Source organism: Rhinatrema bivittatum, chromosome 11 (genome assembly GCF_901001135.1).
Source record: "Rhinatrema bivittatum chromosome 11, aRhiBiv1.1, whole genome shotgun sequence".
Taxonomy (NCBI): domain Eukaryota; kingdom Metazoa; phylum Chordata; class Amphibia; order Gymnophiona; family Rhinatrematidae; genus Rhinatrema; species Rhinatrema bivittatum.
This window is the reverse complement of record NC_042625.1, coordinates 96,506,999-96,527,125: the sequence shown is the minus strand read 5'-3', so window position 1 is coordinate 96,527,125 and position 20,127 is coordinate 96,506,999.

Below are 20,127 nucleotides of genomic sequence, written 5' to 3'. Positions count from 1 at the left end.
TCCAGAGGATCAACCAGAACCAGTCTCCCCTTCCGAAGACCTCATGTATTCCAAATTCCTTGAGAAAGTGGGTCAAACATTAACTATTGAAACCAGGAACTTGCCAGATCCAAGAGCAGATGTTCTTGGCTTAATGAAGGTGTTCGAAACTCCAGCAGAACCCCATCTCATGAGGTGCTGGATGCACTAATGAAAAGGGCCTGGGAAACACCACTTTCAGGCCTGGGAAACACCGCTTTCACGCCCCTGATCTTCAAGGAAATTGGAATTAAAATATCGGATGCATCTGTCTTCCTTTTATTTCCATGTTCAATTGCCTCACGCCTCGGTAGTTGTAGAGTCAGCGATGCAAAAGGCCCGTAAATCCAGGTTACACTCCAATGCACCTCCAGGTCGTGACTACAAATACATGGATGATTTTGGGAAGCGAGCATACCAATCAGGTATGCTTAACGCAAAAATCCAACAGCATCAGTTTGCGATCACACGGTACCTATTCGAGTGCTTACAAGCCTTGAAACCCAAGCTTCAGGTGGGATCCCCTGATCAACACCTGCCTGACGAGTTTCATCACATGGAGGAGGGTTGAGACATCTCGTCCGTACAGTTTATGAAGGATTTGAGACATCTGCGAAATCCACAGCAAATGCCATCGCAGCAAGGAGACTTGCTTGGCTGAGGGCGAGTGCCATCAGGGAAGATATCCAGGAGAAGTTAGCAAACCTCCCATGCTTACTTGACAACTTATTCGGCGATCAGTTCCGAGAAACCGTAGCACAGTTAAAGGAGCAGAAATTAGCAGTGCAATCGCTAACTACTCCATTGGATTTTTTAGCTTCCAGAAGGTATTATTCAACCTACCAAAAACCACAGTATCAACGTCGACCCTTTAGGCCTTATCCACCTTCACGGCCTATGTACTACTCCTCTTCTCGCCCTCAGACTTCTTAATCACAGGTACCTAGACAGCGTCAGAGGACTCCAAAACAACTTAGGACTCCAGGACCAAAACCCACCTAAACCATCACAGGGTTTTTAGGGAATCCCAGACCACCGCTATCTTTTCTAGTCGGAGGCAGGTTAATCCATTTCTTACCTGCATGGGACACCATCACAACCGACCTCTGGGTATTGAAGATAATAAAGGAAGGTTACTCCCTCAACTTCCAGTCTTTTCCCTCTATGCCACACTTGGTACGTACAAAGAAACAATGCATGCATTTCCAACAGATGCACCTGAAGATCACCAACCTCCTACAACAACAGTGCATACACGAACTACGTGTATTGCACCATCACGCAGGTTTTTATTCCCAATACTTCCTCATTCCAAAGGAATCAGGAGGATTCCGTCCTATCCTAGATCTCAGAGCACTCAACAAGCACCTGATGATGGAAAAGTTCAAGATGATGTCACTCAAATCCATCCTACCTTTTATTCAACCCAGAGACTGGATGTTTTCCATAGATCTCAAGGATGCTGATTCCCACATACCGATGCACAAGGCCTCCTGTCGGTCCCTTTGCTTCATGGCAAAGGGTCGACATTTCCAATACTTCCATTTGGCCTCTCCTTGGCTCCCAGAGTTTTCACGAAATGCCTACCTACGACTACAGGGCATACAGATATTTCCCTATCTGGACGATTGGCTTCTAGTAGCACCCAGCCCATCTCTTCTACAGACCAATCTCCTCACATCCATCCTATGCTTAGAGGGATTGTGACTACTGATCAATTATGAGAAATCAAATCTACATCCCTCGCAAGCATTGCAGTTCATTGGAGCCCATATTGACACTTTAAAGGACAAAGCTTTCCTTTCCGAAACACGAGCCATAACACTAAGAACTCTTGCTCAAAACCTAAGACACTCGACCACTGCTCCTGCTCGACAAGTATTAACACTTCTCAGACTTATGGCGGCATCTATTTATGTGGTTCCACACACACGTCTCCACATGTGATGTCTTCAGTGGGACTTGAAACATAGAAACATAGAAATGACGGCAGAAGAAGACCAAACGGCCCATCCAGTCTGCCCAGCAAGCTTTCACACTTATTTTTTTTCTCATACTTATCTGTTATTCTTGGCCCTTAGTAACTTTTTGGTTCTATTTCACTTCCACCCCCGCCATTGCTGTAGAGAGTAGTGCTGGAGCTGCATCTAAGTGAAGTATCTAGCTTAATTGGTTAGGGGTAGTAACTGCCGCAATAAATAAGCGTGGGAGTAGCTTGCTTGTTTACCCAGCCTGTGCAATTCAGTCCTTGTTTGTTGTCTAAGTATAATTCCACTTTACTTCATTCCCCCCTGCCGTTGAAGAAGTGAGCTGCGCAGGATATGTATTCCAAGTGAAGTATCATGCTTAATTGATTCGGGGTAGTAACCGCCATAACAAGCAAGCTACACTCATGCTTATTTGCTTATCCAGACTATGTAATTCAGTCCTTGTTGGTTGTTGTCTGAATATAAATCATCTTTTCTTCATTCCCCCTGCCATCGAAGCAGTGAGCTTTGCTGGATATGCAGTGAAAGTGAAGTATCAGGCATTATTTGGTTTGGGGTAGTAACCGCCGTAACAAGCAAGCTACTCCCCTCATTTTTGTGAATGCAAATCCTATTTTCCACATTTCCTCTTGCCGTTGAAGCATACAGCAATGTTGGAGTCGCATTAACCATGTGTATGTTTACTGAATAAAGGTATTATCTCCAGGTAGTAGCCGTTATTCCCACAAGCCACCCCCATGCCTCTTCTCTTCATTCACATCGTCTAGACTTTATGGATCCACAGTGTTTATCCCACGCCCCTTTGAAATCCTTCACAGTTTTAGTCTTCACTACTTCCTCCGGAAGGGCATTCCAGGCATCCACCACCTTATCCGTGAAGAAATTCTTCCTGACATTGGTTCTGAGTCTTCCTCCCTGGAGTTTTAAATCGTGACCCCTAGTTCTGCTGATTTTTTTTGCAAAGTTGACCTTGGATCAGACTCAATGGAATCAATTCTCTGACCACCTCTCTGCTCCTGTCTCCATCACGCTCAGCATGAAACAGGACTTGGACTAATGGCTGACACCGACAGCTCTAACTGTGGGAGCCCCACTGCGATCTCCAGTTTATCATATCATACTTACCACAGATGCCTCCACAAAGGGATGGGGTGCTCACCTAACCCGCCTTCACACTCAAGGTCTCTGGTCCACCTGGGAGAGTACACAGCAAATAAATCTTCTAGAACTGCGAGCAATCTGCAATCCTCTCTGAGCCTTCCAACTCACATTACAAAGAAAGACAGTCATGATCCACACAGACAATCAAGTGGCCATGTTCTATATAAACAAAGAAGGAAGGTCCGGTTCCTGAACCCTATGCAAGGAAGTAGTGGACATCTTGGAATAGGCAACCAACAACTCCATTGCCCTGTAAGCCACCTACCTACCTGTGTTGCGGTTCTGGCCGCGAGCACCGCGGCCAGGCCCTTACCTCCGGGTTCCTGGACCTGCTCCCGCTTCCAGAGGCCTGGTTTGCGGCCTGATTGGCGGTGTCCCCGCTGGGGCTGCGCCACTGCGAGGTCTCTCATGGACGCCCGGCTCCTAGGCACGCACGCATGCCACTTGGGTGCTTTTCTAGGCCATTTCCCGCCAGTGGTGACTTCGCCCAACTCCTGATGTCAGACGCCGCGGCCTTGATAAGTCGGCCGCGGCCATCCAGTCTTTGCCTTGCAATGGGTTAGCCTCCCAGTTTCCTGTTGCGCTGTGCCCCGGAGTGACTTGCTTTGCTTCGTTGCTCCATTCCTGCTACAGTACCTGCCTGGTTCCTGCCTGCCTGCTACAGTACCTGCTTGGCTCCTGCTTGCCTGCTACAGTACCTGCTTGGTTCCTGCCTGCTACAGTACCTGCCTGGTTCCTGCTTGCTTGCTATAGTACCTGCTTGGTTCCAGCCTGCCTGCTACAGTACCTGCCTGGTTCCAGCTTGCTTGCTATAGTACCTGCTTGGTTCCAGCCTGCCTGCTACAGTACCTGCCTGGTTCCTGCTTGCTTGCTATAGTACCTGCTTGGTTCCAGCCTGCCTGCTACAGTACCTGCCTGGTTCCTGCTTGCTTGCTATAATACCTGCGAGATTCCAGCCTGCCTGCTTCAGTTCCTGCCTAGTTCCAGTACCCGGATCCTGCTACAGTTCTTGCCTGGTTCTAGTACCCGAATCCTGCTACAGTTCTTGCCTGGTTCCAGTACCCAGATCCTGCTACAGTTCTTGCCTGGTTCCAGAACCCGAACCCAGTTACAGTATTGCTACTGTCCTAGTCTGGTTCCAGTTACCTGTCCTGATCCACAACCCGCCTAAGTCCCAGCGGCCGGACCCCTACGGGCTCCTCCCGGGGGGGCTTCGGCTTCCAAGGGTGAAGCCACCTAAGTCCCAGCGGTTGGGCTCCTCCCGGGGGAGTACCAGCTTCCAGGGTGAAGAGCATCTACGTCCTGCCTGAACATCTGCCTCCCAGCCTGCTATTCATTAGAGACAGTGACCACCTTTCCCAGTCTCCAGCAGGTCGGCCCAAGGGTCCACTAAACAGAGACTCCCATAACAACCTGGTATAAACAACACCAGAGCGGACAAGCTAAGCAGAATTTTTCATCCCCACAAATGGGAGCTTCATCAAAAGGTGGCACTCCAGCTCTTCCAAACCTGGGGCTGGCCACGCATCGACCTCTTTGCCACGGAACGCAACTACCTTTCCACCAATACCGTTGATTTCTCGCACGGTGCAGAAATACATCACAGACAATGCGGATCTCATTCTGATAGCTCCAGCATGGCCCAGACAACCATGGTACACATACCTAATTCGTCTATCAGTGGACACTCCAATTCTGCTGGGAAGCAGCCCTCGCCTACTAACCCAAGAAGGAGGATCCCTTCTACATCCACTCCTCTCTGAACCTCACAGTGTGGAGATTGAAAGTCTATTATTTCAAAATCTAAACCTTTCGCTTCACCTGGAAGATATCCTAATCTCCTTCAGGAAACCTTCCACCAGGCTAAATTACAGAAGAAAATGGTTGAACTATGCCTCTTGGTGTTCTGACAGAAACATGAACCCATTCACCTGCCCTCCAAACGAACTACTCACTTATCTTCATCTCCTATACCAGAGGACTAGCTACCGCCTCGCTCAGAGTCCACCTGAGTGCAATAGCAGCGTATCACTCTCTACACAAGGACACACCAATCCCTACTCACCATCTCATTTCCAGATTTATGAAAGGAATCTTGCGTCTGCGCCCACCAATACGTAAACCCCCTGTACCATGGGACTTAAACATTGTACTGGAGCAACTTATGCTATCACCCTTTGAACCTCTAGATATCTGCCACCCCAGATACCTGGCTTGGAAAGTACTTTTTCTGGTAGCGCTTACATCGGCAAGACGTGTTAGCGAACTTCAAACACTTGTCCACTACTCTCCGTATCTAGTGTTTTACTACGATAAAGTCACGTTGAGACCACATCCTAACTTCCTACCCAAGGTCGTTTCCTCTTTCTACCCTAATCAGTCCATAACTCTTCCAACCTATTACCCAAAGCCTCATACCAATGAGGCTGAACGTAGACTACACATGCTAGATTGCAAACAAGCACTGGCTTACTATAAGCAGAGGACTGCTTCAGATACTAGAGCATCGCAACTTTTCCTCTCGTTTAACCCAAATGCACCAGGGTTACCAGTTTCAAAAAGAACTCTGTCATCCTGGATCACAAACTGCATTCAGTTTTGCTATCAAAGACGTTCAGAATCCTTGACTTTGTCTCCTAAAGCGCACCAGGTGCGTGCTGTGGTGGCTTCCATAGCCCACCTGTGTGATGTATGTTACAGAAGGGGAGCATTGGGAGAGCGATCCCATCTTAAGGGGATTGTGTGCCCTTGGGCCTCGGCACGACCCCAGAAAACTCCAAGGCAGCACCGAGGGTAGACGAGGCGTGTCCCAGCATGGGTGGAGACGGACGGTCTGACCCTCTGCGGACCTGCATGCTTCTGGAGCCAACACATAGTGTTGGTTATTGAATAGTCCTCTGACCGTTCCCACCCCTTTCGGACCTGCCACAAGGAATGACAAGAAGCAGCAGGCCGGACTACAGATGAGTGCAGACGAAGACTCTGGAACATAGAGACTCTAGACGTAGATGAGGAACTTGGAGGTACAGACGAAGACTCACTTGAGTGCGCAGACGAAGACTCGTGCAAGGACTTTGGACGAAGGTTTGGAAGCAAGGTACTGCTGGAAAAGGTATTCAGGAGCAAGATCAAGTACTGGGTTGAGACTGCGACACAGCGCGCCCTACACAGCCACTACCCATGGGCTGGTCGCGGACCACGCTTGAATGCAAATCAGGCTCTAGACGAGGTGTGGAATAGATGAAAACTGGAGCATGGCGAAGATTTGGTAGAAGCCTGTACCAAGGCGCGCCCTACCCAGCCCATCTTAGGCTGGTCGCAGACCACGCTGGAATGGCCCAGGTTCAGTCAGAGTCTTTGGCATGGACGGACGCAATGCACGGAACTCCGAAGACCGGGACGGAAGCAAGCAAGGATTCAAAGACAACTCAGAACTGAAACAGAAGTCTTCCGGAGGCTTGTACTTGCGCAGGTGAAGATGGCCTTGTACCATGAACGCCCTACACAGCCACTACCCATGGGCTGGTCACGGACCACGACATGGCACGCCAGGAAAGGAGGCGACGAGGAACCTAGGGTACAGGACAACAGGAACAGGCGAGGAACATCAGGACTGGATCACAGACATCAGGAACAGGCGACGGACATCAAGACGAGACATGGAGCTCCAATGAAGAACGAAGGCCTGACGGAGCGCTGGAAGGCGAGACATCCAGGAGCAAGTAACTCCAATGCAAGGCAAAGCAGAACTGAAAGAAAAGTCCTTTTATAGAGCAGGAAACAGGCAACTCCCTGGGAGGAGTTTAGATGGGCCACATCCGGCTGGCCCTATAACTAAAGAGAAGAGCTGCGGGCCGACCCCTTAGGAAGAAGGGGGCGAGGCCCAAACCAGAAAGTCAAGGAGGAAGCAGCCTCAGCCTCAGATAGGCCCAGATGGCAACAGTGGCCTCCCAGGCCATGGAGCAAAACCGGGATAGACTGTCCAGGCAAGGCCCCGGCTTCGGTGCGGCTTCCAGAGAAAAGGTGAGAGGCCTCTTGTGGCACAGCTACGAGAGGAATTGTAACAATGTACCCATATTGGACATTTGCAAAGCTGCAACTTGGTCCTTACTTCATACCTTCACTTCTCATTACTGTTTGGACAAACTCACAGCAGCGGATGCCTCCATGGGCAAATAGATCCTAGAAGCGGGCACCTCCTGAATCACCTATGTCACCAAGGACTGACCACAGTGTTCCTCCGCATCTTGAGCGCACGAAATATCGCAAATTTAACCAAGAAGTGTCGCTCAAGTTGCTAGCTGGGGACTCCCAGACACATTGCTAATTCATCCTGCTTATCTACATGAAAAGAGCAAGTTTGCTTACCGTAAACGGTGTTTTCCGTAGATAGCAGATGAATTAGCCATGCTGACCCTCCCACCTCCCCGGACAGTCTTGCTACCAACTACTCTGCTTTATCATGAACTGAGGAGACTCTGGAAGGTGGGGGGAGGTGCCAAGCAGGCACACACTACAGCAAGACTCAGAACTTTACTTTGAGAGCTCTGCCACCTACAGGACCGGAGGATGTCCCAGACAGCATGGCTAATTCATCTGCTATCTACGGAAAACACCGTTTATGGTAAGCAAATTTGCTCGTTTCGATATAGAAATAAGACTGGGAAATTATTGGCCAACATTATAAAATTTTGGGAGGGCAAGACACATAACTTTACAAGGCAACATGGGTCAGATGAAGAATTCTACTAAAGACATTGGGGAAATATTCTATTAATATTATCAAGACTTATATAGAGCTGAACCATGCAAACTTCCATCCATGCAAGCTTATTTAGCTAAAACAGCTTTTCAAGTGATGGATGGCGATCTACAGTGTTTAAATGCCCCTGTTACGCTCCAAGAACTGGTCACGGCGATTAAATCCTCTGGTCTATGTAAGTCTCCTGGACCAGATGGCATACCCAATGAATTTTATAAGATCTTGTCCGAACAGGTCTGTTTGCCTCTAGATCAGCTCTTTGAAACTTTATCAGATTCTTAGTTTACAGAATGGGCCACAATAAAGTTACTATAGTAGTTCTTCCCAAACCAGGACGAGATCTTGCTCTGCCTAGTTCATATCGGCCAATTTCCCTTTTGAACTGTGATATAAAACTTCTGGCTAAGCTCATGGCGGATCGTTTGTCCTCCTTTGTACCCAAGTTAATATTGCCTGTGCAAGTGGTGTTTATCAAGGGTAGGCAAGCTGTAGAGAATGTGCGACGGGTCTTGGCCTCTCAAAAACCATTTAGATTCACTATTAGTTTCCATGCTGAAAAAGAATTTGATAGGCTAAATTGGTTATTCTTATTCAAGGTTCTCAAGGGGTATGGATTCCAAGGATAGTTTCTTTCTTTCCTCTCCACACTTTACACTAATCCGCAGGCTGCAATTATGGTTAATGGGGAATTCTCCAGGGACTTTGTTTTATGCAGAGGGACTCGCCAGGGATGTCCCCTTTCTCCTTTACTTTTTGTACTTTCCTTGGACCCTCTTTTGTGGATTTTAAATTCTTCTGTAGAAATATGCGGGATTAATTTTGGGAACACCACTTTTAAATTGGCGGGATTCGCTGATGACCTGCTGATACGTATTACCGACCCCATTAGATCTTTGCATAAAGCCTTACAAGAAATTGCAGAATATAGTCCTCTAGCGGGCTTTAAACTGAATTTGGACAAGTTGGAAGCCATGGCAATTGGAGACTGGAATGTTGCAATGTGGGGTGATGATTTTCCTCTTAAATGGGCTGGGAGCCAAATTAAATATTTGGGGGGGTGTCTCCCTAGAGATATCTCTGCCCTGTATTCCATAAATACTTTGAAGCTCTCTTGGAATCATTTACCTCTGTCAATCACAGGACGCATTAATTTAATTAAGATGACCATCCTTCCTCGCTGGCTCTGTGTAATGGGTGTCCTCCCCTTATTTCTCCAAGGCTCCATTCTTAAGAGATTTCATGGGACACTTAGTTGTTTTCTCTGGAGGCAGGAAACCTAGGCTGGCTCTGAAGGTCCTGATGAAACCGCTTCACAAAGGAGGCTTTGGGTTGCCTGACCTGCAGTTATACAATCACGCGATTAATCTCAGGCATATAGGAGATTGACTTATGAACACTAATTTTTACTCTGATACAGACTTGGAAGCAAAATTGATCTCTCCTATATCTTTGAGGTCTATGCTTCAGGCTAATTATTCTTCTGTTTCTCAATATGTAAAGTCTGCATTATTTGTGTTCCCTCTTTGTAAATCTTGGAGATGGTTAACATCTAGATCCTCTTTGTCCTCACATATGTACCTTTTTACCTATTTGAGGAACTGTGGTCTTTCCTCTGGGCTTAGGTTTGTCTTGTTTTCAAAAGTGGGAACTGAGGGGATTGACATTTCTTTCTCAGTTGTTTAATGCTGATGGGTCTACATTGTCTTTCCCTGATGTCTGCAAACAATTTAACTTGTCTTTGAAAGATCTATTTTTCTATTACCAAGTAAGACATTACCTACAAACTCTCACAGATGCTGATTTCCAGAACTCGAACTGGCAATTTCTTTTGGACTGGTTTGATTTGGAAGATCCTGGACCTCATTCCATATCTTTTTTCTATAAAGCTTTGGAAACCAAATATAAGACTTGAACCTTGGATGTTGCCTGGACTTATTGGCAACACGAATTGAGGTTTAGTTTCCACTCTCGGCTTTCACTGCTAGCTTCTCAGACATTCAAAATATTACATGTAATGTCCTAAATGGCTCTACATATCTCAACGTCAAGCACGTTTGGTCAGATTCACTGACTCAGACATGTCTAAAATGTAATAAGGGGGTTGCTCATTTGGGTCATTGTTTCTGGAACTGTAGCTTTGTCCAGCCGTTTTTTGGAAAAGGGCCTTTCAGTATGTTAGTATTGTGCTGGACCTCCCAATTCCGTTTTCATTGCAAATTGCATTGTTTGATATATTTTCCACGTCTTTTCCGGGCACTTTGAAACAAAAATTCTGGATTAATGAAGTTTTTATTTCAGCAGCCACAGCTATTCTGCGTGTTTGGAGACAACTAGATGACCCTTCATCTACCCAGTGGAGCAACAGCATCTACAGCTTAGTGAGTATGGAAGCTCTTTTGAGCAAACATTCTTCTCTCGTGTTCAAGAAAAAAACTTTATATAATGTCACTGCCGCACAGAGCTCGCGGCCACATTTTGAATGATTTAGACTTCTAGATTATGCCTATTACTCTTACATGCTACATGCTACTCAGCGGGGGGGGGAGGGGAGAAATGGGCTAGGGGGCTTATTAGGATTGGATAATAAGTTCTGGATAATGTCAGCAATTGCATATATATAATATATATCAGGGTAAAATATGTATCATGTGTTACTACCTGTGTTGTTCACTTTTTTTAAATGTTAATAAACAGACTGACCAAATGAAACTCCACCATACGAAGGTGATATCTATAAATTGCACCATACAAAACTCACACCTTCCAGAAAAAAATGTTTTTACTTTCTCTTTTTTGTTTTTCTGTTTTTAGTTTTCTTACTTAGTTCAAAATTTTTTTTAATTCAGTTGAAAAAATTATTATGAAAGGGGTTGTTGGTTTCATATACGTTTCATATACCTGTACATTCCATTTAGGAGCTGGTGTAAAATTTGCAGTGTTGTATTTTCTTAGGTAGAGTTTTTATTGTTTGACTGCTGGCAGTTAGTGCTGTTTTGATATGGATAGTTTATTATATTTTTAATTGTAATTCAGTTTACTCATGGCTTTCTGATGGCCAAGCCCACATGTTACAATAGGCCTAATGCCATATGACTTCCAAGCTTCTTGTTTATAGGGTTTTCTGTTCAGTACCATATCAGTACATCTAAATATATTATATCATATTTTTACTTGATTGTCATTTTCCTTGATAAATCTATTATATCTGCATAATTTTGAATTGTGTGTGGGGAGGGGGGTCATGCATGGCTGTAAGCTTTGTCTGTGGAACCTAATAACCTTGTACTATCCCTGGGATGGCAGTGGTGGATGCATGGGTCAGGGAAGATAGTGGGGGGAAGTTGGTGTAGGATTGTATGGGCTCATCTACCCAAAGCAGAGGAATCTCAACTGGGCAGACTGGATGGACCAGTTTGGGCTTTATCTGCCATCATCTGTATCTTACTATGAGACTGATTACTGGCTCAAGGGATAAGCAACAGCAATGGGGCAAAATAGATTTCACAAGTTATTAGAAAGTTTGTGTGACCTGATAAATGACAAATGGAGTGCATGTTTTCCTAATCTGGGGGAGGGGGGCAGTTGTTAAGTAATTGTAATTTTCTTGACTGTTCTAATGGAATGTTATTGGTATTTTTATATTGAAATCATTTGGTTGTACATTGCCTAGGCTCCGTGCAACAGGCGATACATAAATATTTAATAAACGTAAGGAATTGAGGTGACTTAATGAAGAGGCCCCCGGTGCAGGGAAAGGTGGGGTTATATAGGGCTGGGCTTGCTGAGTCATATGGGCATCAAGGCTATGGCTAGAGGGGTTCTGAGCCTGGCTTGGTGAGGGCCTCTGCTGGTGAGAGGGCTGCCTAGCAGGGAGAATCATTACAGTGAGTTGAAAAAGGGAAGTGATATTGCCCCTGTATACGTCCCTGGTGAGACCTCATTTGGAATAATGGTTGCAATTCTGGAGGCCCTAATATTGTACCTCTCCTTTGGGTTTTTGTATCCTAAATGCGTAACTCTGCATTTTTTAGAATTAAATCTTAGCTGTCAGTCCTTAGACCATTCCTTGGGCTTCATTAGATCCCGCCTCATATTTTTTACATCTTCCTAGCTGTCTGCCCTCTTACAGATTTTGGTATCATCGGCAAAAAGACAAACCCTTCCCAACAATCCTTCCACGATGTCACTGATGAAAATGTTGAAAAGTACCGGTCCAAGTACCGATCCCTGAGGCACACTTCTAGTAATGCCCTTCTCTTCAGAGTGAACTCCATTTACCACTACCCTTTGTTGCATCCCACTCAACTAGTTTCTAACACAGTCAGTCACTCTAGGACCCACACCCAGTGTGGAACTGAAATCCAAGTACACTACATCTAGTGGTCTCTCCTGATCCAACTTTCTGGTTACCAAATCAAAGAAATGATGTTCAAGGTTCTAAGAGAAGACAGGCTTGCCTCCTGAGCAGAAGACTATTCTTTTCTCACAGGACAAGCAGGATGGTAGTCCTCACATATGGGTGACATCACAGGATGGAGCCCAATCACGGAAAACTTCTATCAAAGTTTCCAGAACTTTGACTGGCCCCTACTGGGCATGCCCAGTATGGCACTAACCCTGCAGCCAGCAGGGGTCCCCCTTCATTCTTCTTTTTTCTGCTCTGCAGTAGCCTTGCGGTTTAGGAGCTCTGTGGAGATTCCTGATAGGAATTTTCCTCATGGAATTAACTAACGTTAAATTGCCCCACCGGGGTCCCTCCTCTAACTTCTCTCTAGCCGCGGTACTCCGGTAAGTTTTTTGACAGTTTTTCGTCGATTTACCGTCGAGTTTGGCCCTTGCGGCCTGCTGGCCATTGTCCATCCCGCAGCTCGATTTTTTGTATGGCCATGGCGTCGGGGTTCTGCCGGTGCCCGGACTGTACTCGCACCATGTCTATCACAGACCCTCATGGCGTCTGTGTAATGTGTTTAGGCCGGGAGCATGATGTCCTGACTTGCACCAAATGTGCCCTCATGACACCCAAAGGTCACAAGGCAAGGATGGAGAAGATGGGACTCCTCTTCCGTGCTCACACCCCGATGCCGTCCATTGCATTGACATCATTGGATCCGGCACCATCGACATCGCACCAGCATCGACCACTGTCCGGTGACCGCCCGCCATCGATGTCTTCACGGCCATTGGTGCCCATTACTTCCACTCAGGATCGAGGGGATCGTAGAGAGAAACATCGCCATCAGCATCGTAAGACACGGACCATCAAGGGAGCAAAATCATCGACCTCGCCACCATCCAAGCCACTGTCGAAGAAGCCCTGTCCAGGAAAGGCACCGACCATTTCTGTGACCGGGTCATTGAGGCCACCCTCACCTGATCGGGGTTTGGGAGCCGCGATTCCGCCTGTAAAGGTGGTCCCTCTGGCTATGCCTCTGCCTCCCTCTTCTGTTCCGGAGCCGGGGCTGCTTGCTCCAGGTCTCCAAGAAGAAGTGGACCGGCTGGTCCAGGAGGCCATCAACAAGGCAATGCAACGACTCCAGGTCCCTTCGGCACCGACACCGGCACCGATTGTGGAACCGGTCATCGACCCGATTCCAGCAGCGCTGGCTCCACTGCTATCCCGGATGGAGGCGCTCATAACTGCCCTTCCACCGGTGATTCCTGGATCTCCGATGGCTCCAGTGCGCTCCCCGTTGACAGCCTCATCGGGAGGAGAAACACCATTCCGCATCCCTCCTTCGGGAGTTTTGCCTCAGCCATTGATGCCAATTCGTCCCTCGCCACCGATTCATTCATCGGGGGCGATACGTACGTCGGCACCATCGATGCCTTCGATACCGGCACCAATGCCCTCCAGGCCATCCACGGTGCCCCCGGCGATTCCTTCGATTTTCTCGGAATCTCAGCCGGGGCCTTCAGGTATCCAACCCCCTTCTCATTCAACAGGTCAGTCTGCTGATCCTTATGACACCTGGGGTGATGATACTTCTTCAGACACTGATGACTTACCTTCACTTCCCTCTCCTACTGAAAGTAGAAAGCGTTCTCCTCCAGGGTACCTTTCTTTCATTAATTTTGTGAAGGAAATGTCTGAGTTGGTCCCTTTTCAGCTTCAGACAGAGCAGGATGATAGGCACCAGATGATGGAGTTGCTCCAGTTCCTGGATGCCCCTAAAGTGATCACTTCCATTCCCATTCATCAAGTTCTTCCTGATCTCCTCAAAAAGAACTGGGAAAACCCTGGATCCATTGCCCCAGTCCATAGAAAAGCTGACACTACCTATTTAGTACAGTCAGCCCCCGGCTTTCCAGAATCTCAGCTCGACCACTACTCAGTTGTGGTAGAATCAGCTCAAAAGAAAGCAAAAAGGACGAAGCCTCACTCATCTACCCCTCCTGTTAAGGAACACAAGTTCCTAAACAATATTGGTCGTCGAGTGTTCCAAGGGGCCATGCTCATCTCTAGAATTGCTGCTTACCAGCTGTATATGACCCAATACAATACAATACAATACAATAGGTTCATCTTCAAACAGATACAGGACTTCTCTGAAACCCTGCCTGAACAATTCCAAGACCAGCTTCAAATCCTTGTCAACAAGGGGTTTGAAGCAGGAAAGCATGAGATAAGAACAGCTTATGATATCTTCGACACCTCTACTAGAGTGTCTGCAGCTGCTATTTCGGCAAGACGATGGGCCTGACTCAAATCTTCTGACCTTCGCCCAGAAGTACAAGACAGACTTTCTGACCTACCATGTATAGGAGACAATCTGTTCGGTGAGCAGATCCAGCAAAAAGTGGCTGAATTAAAGGACCATCATGAGACCCTTAAACAGCTCTCATCGATAGTAAAGATTTGTAACTTATCATTAAAATCATCCATTATACCTGAAGACTGGAGGATAGCAAATGTAACCCCAATATTTAAAAAGGGCTCCAGGGGCGATCCAGGAAACTACAGACCGGTTAGCCTGACTTCAGTGCCAGGAAAAATAGTGGAAAGTGTTCTAAATATCAAAATCACAGAACATATAGAAAGACATGGTTTAATGGAACAAAGTCAGCATGGCTTTACCCAGGGCAAGTCTTGCCTCACAAATCTGCTTCACTTTTTTGAAGGAGTTAATAAACATGTGGATAAAGGTGAACCGGTAGATATAGTATACTTGGATTTTCAGAAGGCGTTTGACAAAGTTCCTCATGAGAGGCTTCTAGGAAAAGTAAAAAGTCATGGGATAGGTGGCGATGTCCTTTCATGGATTGCAAACTGGCTAAAAGACAGGAAACAGAGAGTAGGATTAAATGGGCAATTTTCTCAGTGGAAGGGAGTGGACAGTGGAGTGCCTCAGGGATCTGTATTGGGACCCTTGCTGTTCAATATATTTATAAATGATCTGGAAAGAAATACGATGAGTGAGATAATCAAATTTGCAGATGACACAAAATTGTTCAGAGTAGTTAAATCACAAGCAGATTGTGATAAATTGCAGGAAGACCTTGTGAGACTGGAAAATTGGGCATCCAAATGGCAGATGAAATTTAATGTGGATAAGTGCAAGGTGATGCATATAGGGAAAAATAACCCATGCTATAATTACACAATGTTGGGTTCCATATTAGGTGCTACAACCCAAGAAAGAGATCTAGGTGTCATAGTGGATAACACATTGAAATCGTCGGTGCAGTGTGCTGCGGCAGTCAAAAAAGCAAACAGAATGTTGGGAATTATTAGAAAAGGAATGGTGAATAAAACGGAAAATGTCATAATGCCTCTGTATCGCTCCATGGTGAGACCGCACCTTGAATACTGTGTACAATTCTGGTCGCCGCATCTCAAAAAAGATATAATTGCGATGGAGAAGGTACAGAGAAGGGCTACCAAAATGATAAGAGGAATGGAACAACTCCCCTATGAGGAAAGACTAAAGAGGTTAGGACTTTTCAGCTTGGAGAAGAGACGACTGAGGGGGGATATGATAGAGGTGTTTAAAATCATGAGAGGTCTAGAACGGGTAGATGTGAATCGGTTATTTACTCTTTCGGATAGTAGAAAGACTAGGGGGCACTCCATGAAGTTAGCATGGGGCACATTTAAAACTAATCGGAGAAAGTTCTTTTTTACTCAACGCACAATTAAACTCTGGAATTTGTTGCCAGAGAATGTGGTTAGTGCAGTTAGTATAGCTGTGTTTAAAAAAGGATTGGATACGTTCTTGGAGGAGAAGTCCATTACCTGCTATTAAGTTCACTTTACTAATGGCAGTGGCTATTCTCTATGGTTACATGGAATAGACTTAGTTTTTGGGTACTTGCCAGGCTCTTATGGCCTGGATTGGCCACTGTTGGAAACAGGATGCTGGGCTTGATGGACCCTTGGTCTGACCCAGTGTGGCATTTTCTTATGTTCTTATGTTCTTATGTACCTTCCGACTTCCCCTTAAGACAACCCTTCAGGAAGGACTCTAAGAAGTCATTCTACCGTCCAAGGAAGTACTATCCTCCACCAGCAAGGTCCCAAACTACGAGACCTTATCAAAAGCCTCAGCCTCGCCAGGCTCGAAAGCAAAAGCCACAAGCAGCTCCTCAGCTGCGGCCTGCTTCCGGTTTTTGACTTTCACTTGGAGAGCAGCAGTCTGATTCCTCTGCCAAGCATACCAGTCGGAGATTGATTGTGCCACTTTCACAATATGTGGCACTCAATCACAACTGACCAATGGGTGCTAGCAATCATTGCTCAGGGTTACCACCTAAACTTTCTTACTCTTCCACCGGACTCACCACCTCTGCAGGCGTGGAGAGTATCCGACCACTCTGTCCTTCTGGAGCAGGAGGTTTCCCTTCTTCTCCAGTTAAGAGCAATAGAACCCATCCCATTCTCGCAGCAAGGCCTAGGGTTCTATTCCCGGTACTTTTTGATCCCCAAAAAATCCTGGGGGCTTCGTCCAATTCTGGACCTACGTGCTCTCAACAAGTACCTCCAGCGGGAAAAGTTCAAGATGGTAACCTTGGGCTTGCTTCTACCTCTTCTACAAAGAGGAGAGGTAGAAGCGAAAGAGGCTCTGCTTTCTGGACCTCCAGGACGCATACAGACACATTGCGATCACTCCAACTCATCGCAAATACCTCAGGTTTTTAGTAGGTCCAAAGCACTATCAATATCGAGTGCTTCCTTTCGGCCTAGCGTCTGCACCACGAGTCTTCACCAAATGTCTCGTAGTTGTAGCAGCTTTCCTCAGGAAAGAAGGTGTGCACGTCTACCCCTATTTGGACGACTGGTTAATCAGGGCTCCAACCCAGCAAGCTGCTCAGTTGTCCCTCGATTTCACTCTACACACTTTAATTTCTCTAGGATTTCTTGTCAATTACGGGAAATCCTATTTAACCCTATCTCAAAACTTGTCGTACATTGGGGCAGACTTGGACACTTTACAGGCAAAAGCCTTTCTACTTCGACAACGAGCGCTAACACTTGTGGCCCTCGCTCACCAGTTGCAGTCTCAACATACAGCAACAGCTCACCAATTCCTCGTCCTGTTAGGACACATGGCGTCCTCCATCCATGTTACTCCAATGGCCCGCCTGGCCATGAGACTCATGCATTGGACTCTGAGGTCACAATGGATTCAAGCTGTTCAGCCTCTGTCGACCATTGTCCACATCACCGACTCACTCCGTCTGTCTCTCGCCTGGTGGAAAGATCAGAACAATCTCCTCCAGGGACTGCCTTTTCAAGTGCTAGATCCTCAACTCATTCTCACCACCGACGCTTCCAACCTCGGGTGGGGAGCCCACATGGACAATCTACAGACACAAGGATCTTGGTCTCCACAGGAAGCCAAACATCAAATAAACTTCCTAGAACTTCGAGCAATGCGATATGCTCTCAGGGCTTTTCAAGAATGCCTATCAAATCACGTCATCCTGATTCAGACGGACAACCAGGTGGCCATGTGGTACATCAACAAGCAGGGAGGCACAGGCTCCTTCCTCCTGTGTCAGGAAGCTGCGCAGATTTGGGCGGAAGTGCTCTCCCACTCGATGTACCTCAGGGCCACCTACTTGCCGGGAGTGGACAATGTCTTGGCAGACAAACTGAGTCGCGTCTTCCAGCCACATGAGTGGTCTCTCAACCCCTCGGTAGCGACCTCAATCTTTCGCCAATGGGGATACCCCCAGACAGACCTCTTTGCATCCCCTCAGAACCACAAAGTGGACAATTACTGCTCCCTCATTCGGAGCAAGCGCTATCAGCCCAGAGATACATTCTCCCTCTCGTGGGCAACCGGTCTGCTCTATGCATTCCCTCCACTTCCTCTTCTTTTGAAGACTCTTGTGAAGCTACGTCAGGACAAAGGAACCATGATCCTAATAGCACCTCACTGGCCATGCCAAGTGTGGTTTCCCATACTCCAGGATCTCCCCATCCGCAGGCACATTCCCTTGGGAACAGACCCGCATCTCATCACTCAAAACGACGGATGCCTACGCCATCCCAATCTTCAGGCCTTGTCCCTGACGGCATGGATGTTGAAAGGTTAATTCTTCAACCACTTAACCTTTCAGATTCGGTTTCTCGTGTCCTGATTGTTTCACGAAAGCCTTCCACAAGAAAATCTTATTCCTATTAATGGAAAAAGTACACATCGTGGTGCACTTCGCAGTCCCTTGATCTCTTTTCCTGTCCAATCCCAAGGTTTTTGGACTATCTCTGGCATTTGTCAGAGTCAGTCTAAAAACCTCTTCCATCAGAATGCATGTCAGTGCGGTAGCTGCCTTCCATAAAGGTGTTGGGGGATGTCCCTATATCAGTACAACCCCTCATAACACGATTTTTAAAGGGCTTGCTCCATATCAAGTCACCTTTACGTCCTCCGGCCCCTTCTTGGGACCTTAACCTGGTTCTTGGTCGGCTCATGAAACCACCATTCGAGCCTCTTCACTCCTTGACCTAAAATATCTCACATGGAAAGTGATTTTCCTGTTACGCTCGGGCTGTGTTCTGGTGTTGTGAACACCACCCAGAAGGGTGGCTCCAGGTGGAGAGAGACAGGGATGGCTGGAAACAGTGTCTGGGTCCAGGCTGGGTCAGGGTAGGCAGCAAGTAGCAGTGTCAGAGTCCAGGCTGGGTCAGGGCAGGCGGCAAGTAGCAGTGTCAGAGTCCAGGCTGGGTCAGGGCAGGCGGCAGGCAACAGTGTCAGAGTCCAGGCTGGGTCAGGGCAGGCGGCAGATAGCAGTGTCAGAGTCCAGGCTGGGTCAGGGCAGGCGGCAGATAGCAGTGTCAGAGTCCAGGCTGGGTCAGGGCAGGCGGCAAGTAGCAGTGTCAGAGTCCAGGCTGGGTCAGGGTACCTAGTAGTAAGGCAAAGAGCCCGAAGGCCACACACACGGCAAGGCAGAGGGCCCGTAGGCCACACACGGACACAGGGCAGAGGGCCAGAAGGCCTCACACACACACACGGCAGAGCAGAGGGCCCGTAGGCCACACACAGACACACGGCAAGGGAAAGAGCCCATAGGCCACACACGGACACAGGGCCAGAAGGCCTCACACACACACACGGCAGAGCAGAGGGCCCGAAGGCCTCACTTACACGGCAGGGCAGAGGGCCCGAGGACCGCACGCGCAGTAAGCAAGGCAAGGCAGAGCAGGGTAGAAGGCCCAAAGGCACACACAGCGCAAGACAAGGCAAAGCAGGGTAGAAGGCCCCAAGGCACACACAGCGCAAGACAAGGCAAAGCAGGATAGAAGGCCCCAAGGCACACACAGCGCAAGACAAGGCAAAGCAGGATAGAAGGCCCGAAGGCACACACGGCGCAAGGCAAGGTAGAAGGCCCGAAGGCCGCGCAAGGCTAGGCAAAGCAGGATCCAAGGACCACACGCACAGCAAGCAAGGAAGGCTAGAGCAGGGAGCCCAGGCGAGCTCGATGCCAAAGCACCAAGGGAACTGTCAGGCAGGGTTATAAAGGGAAGCCCAGAACATAGAGTGAACAAGGGAGATGGACTGGGCCTGTCAAGAGAGCCAGCTCTAGAGGGACCCCTGGTGGTGAGGCGGTTGCACAGCAGCCATAGCCGTAACATTTCCTTTTAGCTATCACTTCAGCTCGCAGGGTTAATGAGTTACAGGCCCTAGTTACCTATCCACCTTACACTAAACTCCTGCAGGACCGGGCAGTACTCCGCACTCACCCTAAATTTTTACC